This window comes from Ambystoma mexicanum, unplaced genomic scaffold, assembly GCF_040938575.1.
Source record: "Ambystoma mexicanum isolate Mex_15411 unplaced genomic scaffold, UKY_AmexF1_1 Mex_scaf20, whole genome shotgun sequence".
NCBI classification, from domain to species: domain Eukaryota; kingdom Metazoa; phylum Chordata; class Amphibia; order Caudata; family Ambystomatidae; genus Ambystoma; species Ambystoma mexicanum.
Window position 1 is genome coordinate 3,244,916 of NW_027182434.1, and position 8,285 is coordinate 3,253,200.

An 8,285-nucleotide genomic window follows, 5' to 3' on the forward strand; every position below is an offset into this window, starting at 1 on the left:
GCGGAACTTGACCCGTTGCCCGGCCCGCTTTAGTGCTTTGCCTTTTCTCCTTGGAAAGTCTGGAGACAGGCAGTGGAAGGGCAGGCAAACTGTCAGGTGCGCAGAGGAGGGGAGACCATGAGGCAAGGTGGGAGATGGGGGCAAGAAGTGAGAAAAAAACTAATCGCAAGCTAGGGCAGGATTCGGAAAGTGAAGCCGAAAAGGGGCTTAGCATGCAGCCCAGGGGTTTCTTTGACTGTCCTAAGCCCACAGGGACTTTGCCGTCCTCAGCTCATGAGACTTGAGATGGGTAGCTTGATTTGCTGAGGAAATGCGGGATGACAGATTCAACTCTGGAGTCAAACATAGCCCGGAACTATCGCCTTAAACTGAGTTTTAAGCCTGGTGCCGATAAAAAGAAAGAAATTAGCCTTAGATCGGGCAAGCCGTTTGACGGGGGAAAATGAGACCCCCTAGGCCAGCTAGGTGGTCGCTGGATGCTGTGCAGACATCAGCAGCTGTTCATTTCATGCCCTCACGTCTCCTCGTTAGTATAGTGGTCAGTATCCCCGCCTGTCACGCGGGAGACCGGGGTTCAATTCCCCGACGGGGAGGTTAAACCTTTTCTGGATTTTTTTTAGTTCTTGACAAATATTCTTGAAGATTAGGCTGAGTCAAGTAGGGAATGGGTGCCAAGAACTGACTCTTTAAGAAAAAAGCACCGGCAACGCTAGTCATCGTACAATATTTGTGCACAATTGCTTACATTAGGCGGCCGGTCCACTTTATTGAGTCCCCCTCAGCACCATTTAGTGCTCCTGTTGTCTGCGAAGTCCAAATTGTAACCCTGAATCAGTTCCTCTTCTGACCCTTTGTATCATGTTACATGACGAGTAATGATCACCTGTTAGCTTTATCCCTAATTATAACTCTCACTCTTTCCCTGCATCTAACCCTAGCTCTAATCCCATCATTAACCTCGGTCCGGGCACACGCGTGAACCCCTACTCTCATCTCAGCCTCTCCTGGTGATACATCACACCTGGGATCGTTTGCTCCCTGTGGGCTGTGGGAAATTTGCTACCAGCACGCCCTGGAAGTGGGGCTCATTCCGCTGCAACGGGAGGTCTTCCCAGGACGCGTCACAGCTCAACGCAAGAGCTCCTGGGTTTCGAAGGCTCTTGCAGCAAGCCTTCACAAAGCAGCAGGGAGCGCCGTTCCAGATGGGAAACTTGAGACTGGATGTCCAGAAAAGCAAGACGTCAGAAGCGAAACCTTTTTCCTGCAGGGTGTGGCATACCATCCGCTTGCTCATTGCGACAGAGGTGGCACTAATGAAGGAAGAGGTCAACGTTACGTTCTTCTTTAAAATGCAAGGCCAGGAAAAGTGGCAGCGGTGGGATTTGAACCCACGCCTCCGAAGAGACTGGAGCCTTAATCCAGCGCCTTAGACCGCTCGGCCACGCTACCTCCCTGCTAGTCGCCGAAAGCGGAACTTGACCCGTTGCCCGGCCCGCTTTAGTGCTTTGCCTTTTCTCCTTGGAAAGTCTGGAGACAGGCAGTGGAAGGGCAGGCAAACTGTCAGGTGCGCAGAGGAGGGGAGACCATGAGGCAAGGTGGGAGATGGGGGCAAGAAGTGAGAAAAAAACTAATCGCAAGCTAGGGCAGGATTCGGAAAGTGAAGCCGAAAAGGGGCTTAGCATGCAGCCCAGGGGTTTCTTTGACTGTCCTAAGCCCACAGGGACTTTGCCGTCCTCAGCTCATGAGACTTGAGATGGGTAGCTTGATTTGCTGAGGAAATGCGGGATGACAGATTCAACTCTGGAGTCAAACATAGCCCGGAACTATCGCCTTAAACTGAGTTTTAAGCCTGGTGCCGATAAAAAGAAAGAAATTAGCCTTAGATCGGGCAAGCCGTTTGACGGGGGAAAATGAGACCCCCTAGGCCAGCTAGGTGGTCGCTGGATGCTGTGCAGACATCAGCAGCTGTTCATTTCATGCCCTCACGTCTCCTCGTTAGTATAGTGGTCAGTATCCCTGTCACGCGGGAGACCGGGGTTCAATTCCCCGACGGGGAGGTTAAACCTTTTCTGGATTTTTTTTAGTTCTTGACAAATATTCTTGAAGATTAGGCTGAGTCAAGTAGGGAATGGGTGCCAAGAACTGACTCTTTAAGAAAAAAGCACCGGCAACGCTAGTCATCGTACAATATTTGTGCACAATTGCTTACATTAGGCGGCCGGTCCACTTTATTGAGTCCCCCTCAGCACCATTTAGTGCTCCTGTTGTCTGCGAAGTCCAAATTGTAACCCTGAATCAGTTCCTCTTCTGACCCTTTGTATCATGTTACATGACGAGTAATGATCACCTGTTAGCTTTATCCCTAATTATAACTCTCACTCTTTCCCTGCATCTAACCCTAGCTCTAATCCCATCATTAACCTCGGTCCGGGCACACGCGTGAACCCTTACTCTCATCTCAGCCTCTCCTGGTGATACATCACACCTGGGATCGTTTGCTCCCTGTGGGCTGTGGGAAATTTGCTACCAGCACGCCCTGGAAGTGGGGCTCATTCCGCTGCAACGGGAGGTCTTCCCAGGACGCGTCACAGCTCAACGCAAGAGCTCCTGGGTTTCGAAGGCTCTTGCAGCAAGCCTTCACAAAGCAGCAGGGAGCGCCGTTCCAGATGGGAAACTTGAGACTGGATGTCCAGAAAAGCAAGACGTCAGAAGCGAAACCTTTTTCCTGCAGGGTGTGGCATACCATCCGCTTGCTCATTGCGACAGAGGTGGCACTAATGAAGGAAGAGGTCAACGTTACGTTCTTCTTTAAAATGCAAGGCCAGGAAAAGTGGCAGCGGTGGGATTTGAACCCACGCCTCCGAAGAGACTGGAGCCTTAATCCAGCGCCTTAGACCGCTCGGCCACGCTACCTCCCTGCTAGTCGCCGAAAGCGGAACTTGACCCGTTGCCCGGCCCGCTTTAGTGCTTTGCCTTTTCTCCTTGGAAAGTCTGGAGACAGGCAGTGGAAGGGCAGGCAAACTGTCAGGTGCGCAGAGGAGGGGAGACCATGAGGCAAGGTGGGAGATGGGGGCAAGAAGTGAGAAAAAAACTAATCGCAAGCTAGGGCAGGATTCGGAAAGTGAAGCCGAAAAGGGGCTTAGCATGCAGCCCAGGGGTTTCTTTGACTGTCCTAAGCCCACAGGGACTTTGCCGTCCTCAGCTCATGAGACTTGAGATGGGTAGCTTGATTTGCTGAGGAAATGCGGGATGACAGATTCAACTCTGGAGTCAAACATAGCCCGGAACTATCGCCTTAAACTGAGTTTTAAGCCTGGTGCCGATAAAAAGAAAGAAATTAGCCTTAGATCGGGCAAGCCGTTTGACGGGGGAAAATGAGACCCCCTAGGCCAGCTAGGTGGTCGCTGGATGCTGTGCAGACATCAGCAGCTGTTCATTTCATGCCCTCACGTCTCCTCGTTAGTATAGTGGTCAGTATCCCGAGACCGGGGTTCAATTCCCCGACGGGGAGGTTAAACCTTTTCTGGATTTTTTTTAGTTCTTGACAAATATTCTTGAAGATTAGGCTGAGTCAAGTAGGGAATGGGTGCCAAGAACTGACTCTTTAAGAAAAAAGCACCGGCAACGCTAGTCATCGTACAATATTTGTGCACAATTGCTTACATTAGGCGGCCGGTCCACTTTATTGAGTCCCCCTCAGCACCATTTAGTGCTCCTGTTGTCTGCGAAGTCCAAATTGTAACCCTGAATCAGTTCCTCTTCTGACCCTTTGTATCATGTTACATGACGAGTAATGATCACCTGTTAGCTTTATCCCTAATTATAACTCTCACTCTTTCCCTGCATCTAACCCTAGCTCTAATCCCATCATTAACCTCGGTCCGGGCACACGCGTGAACCCTTACTCTCATCTCAGCCTCTCCTGGTGATACATCACACCTGGGATCGTTTGCTCCCTGTGGGCTGTGGGAAATTTGCTACCAGCACGCCCTGGAAGTGGGGCTCATTCCGCTGCAACGGGAGGTCTTCCCAGGACGCGTCACAGCTCAACGCAAGAGCTCCTGGGTTTCGAAGGCTCTTGCAGCAAGCCTTCACAAAGCAGCAGGGAGCGCCGTTCCAGATGGGAAACTTGAGACTGGATGTCCAGAAAAGCAAGACGTCAGAAGCGAAACCTTTTTCCTGCAGGGTGTGGCATACCATCCGCTTGCTCATTGCGACAGAGGTGGCACTAATGAAGGAAGAGGTCAACGTTACGTTCTTCTTTAAAATGCAAGGCCAGGAAAAGTGGCAGCGGTGGGATTTGAACCCACGCCTCCGAAGAGACTGGAGCCTTAATCCAGCGCCTTAGACCGCTCGGCCACCCTACCTCCCTGCTAGTCGCCGAAAGCGGAACTTGACCCGTTGCCCGGCCCGCTTTAGTGCTTTGCCTTTTCTCCTTGGAAAGTCTGGAGACAGGCAGTGGAAGGGCAGGCAAACTGTCAGGTGCGCAGAGGAGGGGAGACCATGAGGCAAGGTGGGAGATGGGGGCAAGAAGTGAGAAAAAAACTAATCGCAAGCTAGGGCAGGATTCGGAAAGTGAAGCCGAAAAGGGGCTTAGCATGCAGCCCAGGGGTTTCTTTGACTGTCCTAAGCCCACAGGGACTTTGCCGTCCTCAGCTCATGAGACTTGAGATGGGTAGCTTGATTTGCTGAGGAAATGCGGGATGACAGATTCAACTCTGGAGTCAAACATAGCCCGGAACTATCGCCTTAAACTGAGTTTTAAGCCTGGTGCCGATAAAAAGAAAGAAATTAGCCTTAGATCGGGCAAGCCGTTTGACGGGGGAAAATGAGACCCCCTAGGCCAGCTAGGTGGTCGCTGGATGCTGTGCAGACATCAGCAGCTGTTCATTTCATGCCCTCACGTCTCCTCGTTAGTATAGTGGTCAGTATCCCCGCCTGTCACGCGGGAGACCGGGGTTCAATTCCCCGACGGGGAGGTTAAACCTTTTCTGGATTTTTTTTAGTTCTTGACAAATATTCTTGAAGATTAGGCTGAGTCAAGTAGGGAATGGGTGCCAAGAACTGACTCTTTAAGAAAAAAGCACCGGCAACGCTAGTCATCGTACAATATTTGTGCACAATTGCTTACATTAGGCGGCCGGTCCACTTTATTGAGTCCCCCTCAGCACCATTTAGTGCTCCTGTTGTCTGCGAAGTCCAAATTGTAACCCTGAATCAGTTCCTCTTCTGACCCTTTGTATCATGTTACATGACGAGTAATGATCACCTGTTAGCTTTATCCCTAATTATAACTCTCACTCTTTCCCTGCATCTAACCCTAGCTCTAATCCCATCATTAACCTCGGTCCGGGCACACGCGTGAACCCTTACTCTCATCTCAGCCTCTCCTGGTGATACATCACACCTGGGATCGTTTGCTCCCTGTGGGCTGTGGGAAATTTGCTACCAGCACGCCCTGGAAGTGGGGCTCATTCCGCTGCAACGGGAGGTCTTCCCAGGACGCGTCACAGCTCAACGCAAGAGCTCCTGGGTTTCGAAGGCTCTTGCAGCAAGCCTTCACAAAGCAGCAGGGAGCGCCGTTCCAGATGGGAAACTTGAGACTGGATGTCCAGAAAAGCAAGACGTCAGAAGCGAAACCTTTTTCCTGCAGGGTGTGGCATACCATCCGCTTGCTCATTGCGACAGAGGTGGCACTAATGAAGGAAGAGGTCAACGTTACGTTCTTCTTTAAAATGCAAGGCCAGGAAAAGTGGCAGCGGTGGGATTTGAACCCACGCCTCCGAAGAGACTGGAGCCTTAATCCAGCGCCTTAGACCGCTCGGCCACGCTACCTCCCTGCTAGTCGCCGAAAGCGGAACTTGACCCGTTGCCCGGCCCGCTTTAGTGCTTTGCCTTTTCTCCTTGGAAAGTCTGGAGACAGGCAGTGGAAGGGCAGGCAAACTGTCAGGTGCGCAGAGGAGGGGAGACCATGAGGCAAGGTGGGAGATGGGGGCAAGAAGTGAGAAAAAAACTAATCGCAAGCTAGGGCAGGATTCGGAAAGTGAAGCCGAAAAGGGGCTTAGCATGCAGCCCAGGGGTTTCTTTGACTGTCCTAAGCCCACAGGGACTTTGCCGTCCTCAGCTCATGAGACTTGAGATGGGTAGCTTGATTTGCTGAGGAAATGCGGGATGACAGATTCAACTCTGGAGTCAAACATAGCCCGGAACTATCGCCTTAAACTGAGTTTTAAGCCTGGTGCCGATAAAAAGAAAGAAATTAGCCTTAGATCGGGCAAGCCGTTTGACGGGGGAAAATGAGACCCCCTAGGCCAGCTAGGTGGTCGCTGGATGCTGTGCAGACATCAGCAGCTGTTCATTTCATGCCCTCACGTCTCCTCGTTAGTATAGTGGTCAGTATCCCCGCCTGTCACGCGGGAGACCGACGGGGAGGTTAAACCTTTTCTGGATTTTTTTTAGTTCTTGACAAATATTCTTGAAGATTAGGCTGAGTCAAGTAGGGAATGGGTGCCAAGAACTGACTCTTTAAGAAAAAAGCACCGGCAACGCTAGTCATCGTACAATATTTGTGCACAATTGCTTACATTAGGCGGCCGGTCCACTTTATTGAGTCCCCCTCAGCACCATTTAGTGCTCCTGTTGTCTGCGAAGTCCAAATTGTAACCCTGAATCAGTTCCTCTTCTGACCCTTTGTATCATGTTACATGACGAGTAATGATCACCTGTTAGCTTTATCCCTAATTATAACTCTCACTCTTTCCCTGCATCTAACCCTAGCTCTAATCCCATCATTAACCTCGGTCCGGGCACACGCGTGAACCCCTACTCTCATCTCAGCCTCTCCTGGTGATACATCACACCTGGGATCGTTTGCTCCCTGTGGGCTGTGGGAAATTTGCTACCAGCACGCCCTGGAAGTGGGGCTCATTCCGCTGCAACGGGAGGTCTTCCCAGGACGCGTCACAGCTCAACGCAAGAGCTCCTGGGTTTCGAAGGCTCTTGCAGCAAGCCTTCACAAAGCAGCAGGGAGCGCCGTTCCAGATGGGAAACTTGAGACTGGATGTCCAGAAAAGCAAGACGTCAGAAGCGAAACCTTTTTCCTGCAGGGTGTGGCATACCATCCGCTTGCTCATTGCGACAGAGGTGGCACTAATGAAGGAAGAGGTCAACGTTACGTTCTTCTTTAAAATGCAAGGCCAGGAAAAGTGGCAGCGGTGGGATTTGAACCCACGCCTCCGAAGAGACTGGAGCCTTAATCCAGCGCCTTAGACCGCTCGGCCACGCTACCTCCCTGCTAGTCGCCGAAAGCGGAACTTGACCCGTTGCCCGGCCCGCTTTAGAGCTTTGCCTTTTCTCCTTGGAAAGTCTGGAGACAGGCAGTGGAAGGGCAGGCAAACTGTCAGGTGCGCAGAGGAGGGGAGACCATGAGGCAAGGTGGGAGATGGGGGCAAGAAGTGAGAAAAAAACTAATCGCAAGCTAGGGCAGGATTCGGAAAGTGAAGCCGAAAAGGGGCTTAGCATGCAGCCCAGGGGTTTCTTTGACTGTCCTAAGCCCACAGGGACTTTGCCGTCCTCAGCTCATGAGACTTGAGATGGGTAGCTTGATTTGCTGAGGAAATGCGGGATGACAGATTCAACTCTGGAGTCAAACATAGCCCGGAACTATCGCCTTAAACTGAGTTTTAAGCCTGGTGCCGATAAAAAGAAAGAAATTAGCCTTAGATCGGGCAAGCCGTTTGACGGGGGAAAATGAGACCCCCTAGGCCAGCTAGGTGGTCGCTGGATGCTGTGCAGACATCAGCAGCTGTTCATTTCATGCCCTCACGTCTCCTCGTTAGTATAGTGGTCAGTATCCCCGCCTGTCACGCGGGAGACCGGGGTTCAATTCCCCGACGGGGAGGTTAAACCTTTTCTGGATTTTTTTTAGTTCTTGACAAATATTCTTGAAGATTAGGCTGAGTCAAGTAGGGAATGGGTGCCAAGAACTGACTCTTTAAGAAAAAAGCACCGGCAACGCTAGTCATCGTACAATATTTGTGCACAATTGCTTACATTAGGCGGCCGGTCCACTTTATTGAGTCCCCCTCAGCACCATTTAGTGCTCCTGTTGTCTGCGAAGTCCAAATTGTAACCCTGAATCAGTTCCTCTTCTGACCCTTTGTATCATGTTACATGACGAGTAATGATCACCTGTTAGCTTTATCCCTAATTATAACTCTCACTCTTTCCCTGCATCTAACCCTAGCTCTAATCCCATCATTAACCTCGGTCCGGGCACACGCGTG

General features: G+C 51.2%; 7 non-coding genes across 7 annotated transcripts; 3 read left to right on the forward strand and 4 right to left on the reverse strand.

Annotated features, from left to right (window-relative positions):
- Positions 1-521: 521 nt before the first annotated feature.
- On the forward strand, positions 522-593 carry TRNAD-GUC (transfer RNA aspartic acid (anticodon GUC)). The gene has a single exon. It is a non-coding gene; the product is annotated as a tRNA-Asp (tRNA).
- Positions 594-1,367: 774 nt separating this feature from the next.
- Positions 1,368-1,449, reverse strand: TRNAL-AAG (transfer RNA leucine (anticodon AAG)). The gene has a single exon. It is a non-coding gene; the product is annotated as a tRNA-Leu (tRNA).
- Positions 1,450-2,831: 1,382 nt separating this feature from the next.
- TRNAL-AAG (transfer RNA leucine (anticodon AAG)) lies at positions 2,832-2,913 on the reverse strand. Its single transcript has one exon. It is a non-coding gene; the product is annotated as a tRNA-Leu (tRNA).
- Positions 2,914-4,907: 1,994 nt separating this feature from the next.
- Positions 4,908-4,979, forward strand: TRNAD-GUC (transfer RNA aspartic acid (anticodon GUC)). Its single transcript has one exon. It is a non-coding gene; the product is annotated as a tRNA-Asp (tRNA).
- Positions 4,980-5,753: 774 nt separating this feature from the next.
- TRNAL-AAG (transfer RNA leucine (anticodon AAG)) lies at positions 5,754-5,835 on the reverse strand. The gene has a single exon. It is a non-coding gene; the product is annotated as a tRNA-Leu (tRNA).
- Positions 5,836-7,206: 1,371 nt separating this feature from the next.
- On the reverse strand, positions 7,207-7,288 carry TRNAL-AAG (transfer RNA leucine (anticodon AAG)). The gene has a single exon. It is a non-coding gene; the product is annotated as a tRNA-Leu (tRNA).
- Positions 7,289-7,828: 540 nt separating this feature from the next.
- TRNAD-GUC (transfer RNA aspartic acid (anticodon GUC)) lies at positions 7,829-7,900 on the forward strand. Its single transcript has one exon. It is a non-coding gene; the product is annotated as a tRNA-Asp (tRNA).
- Positions 7,901-8,285: the final 385 nt, after the last annotated feature.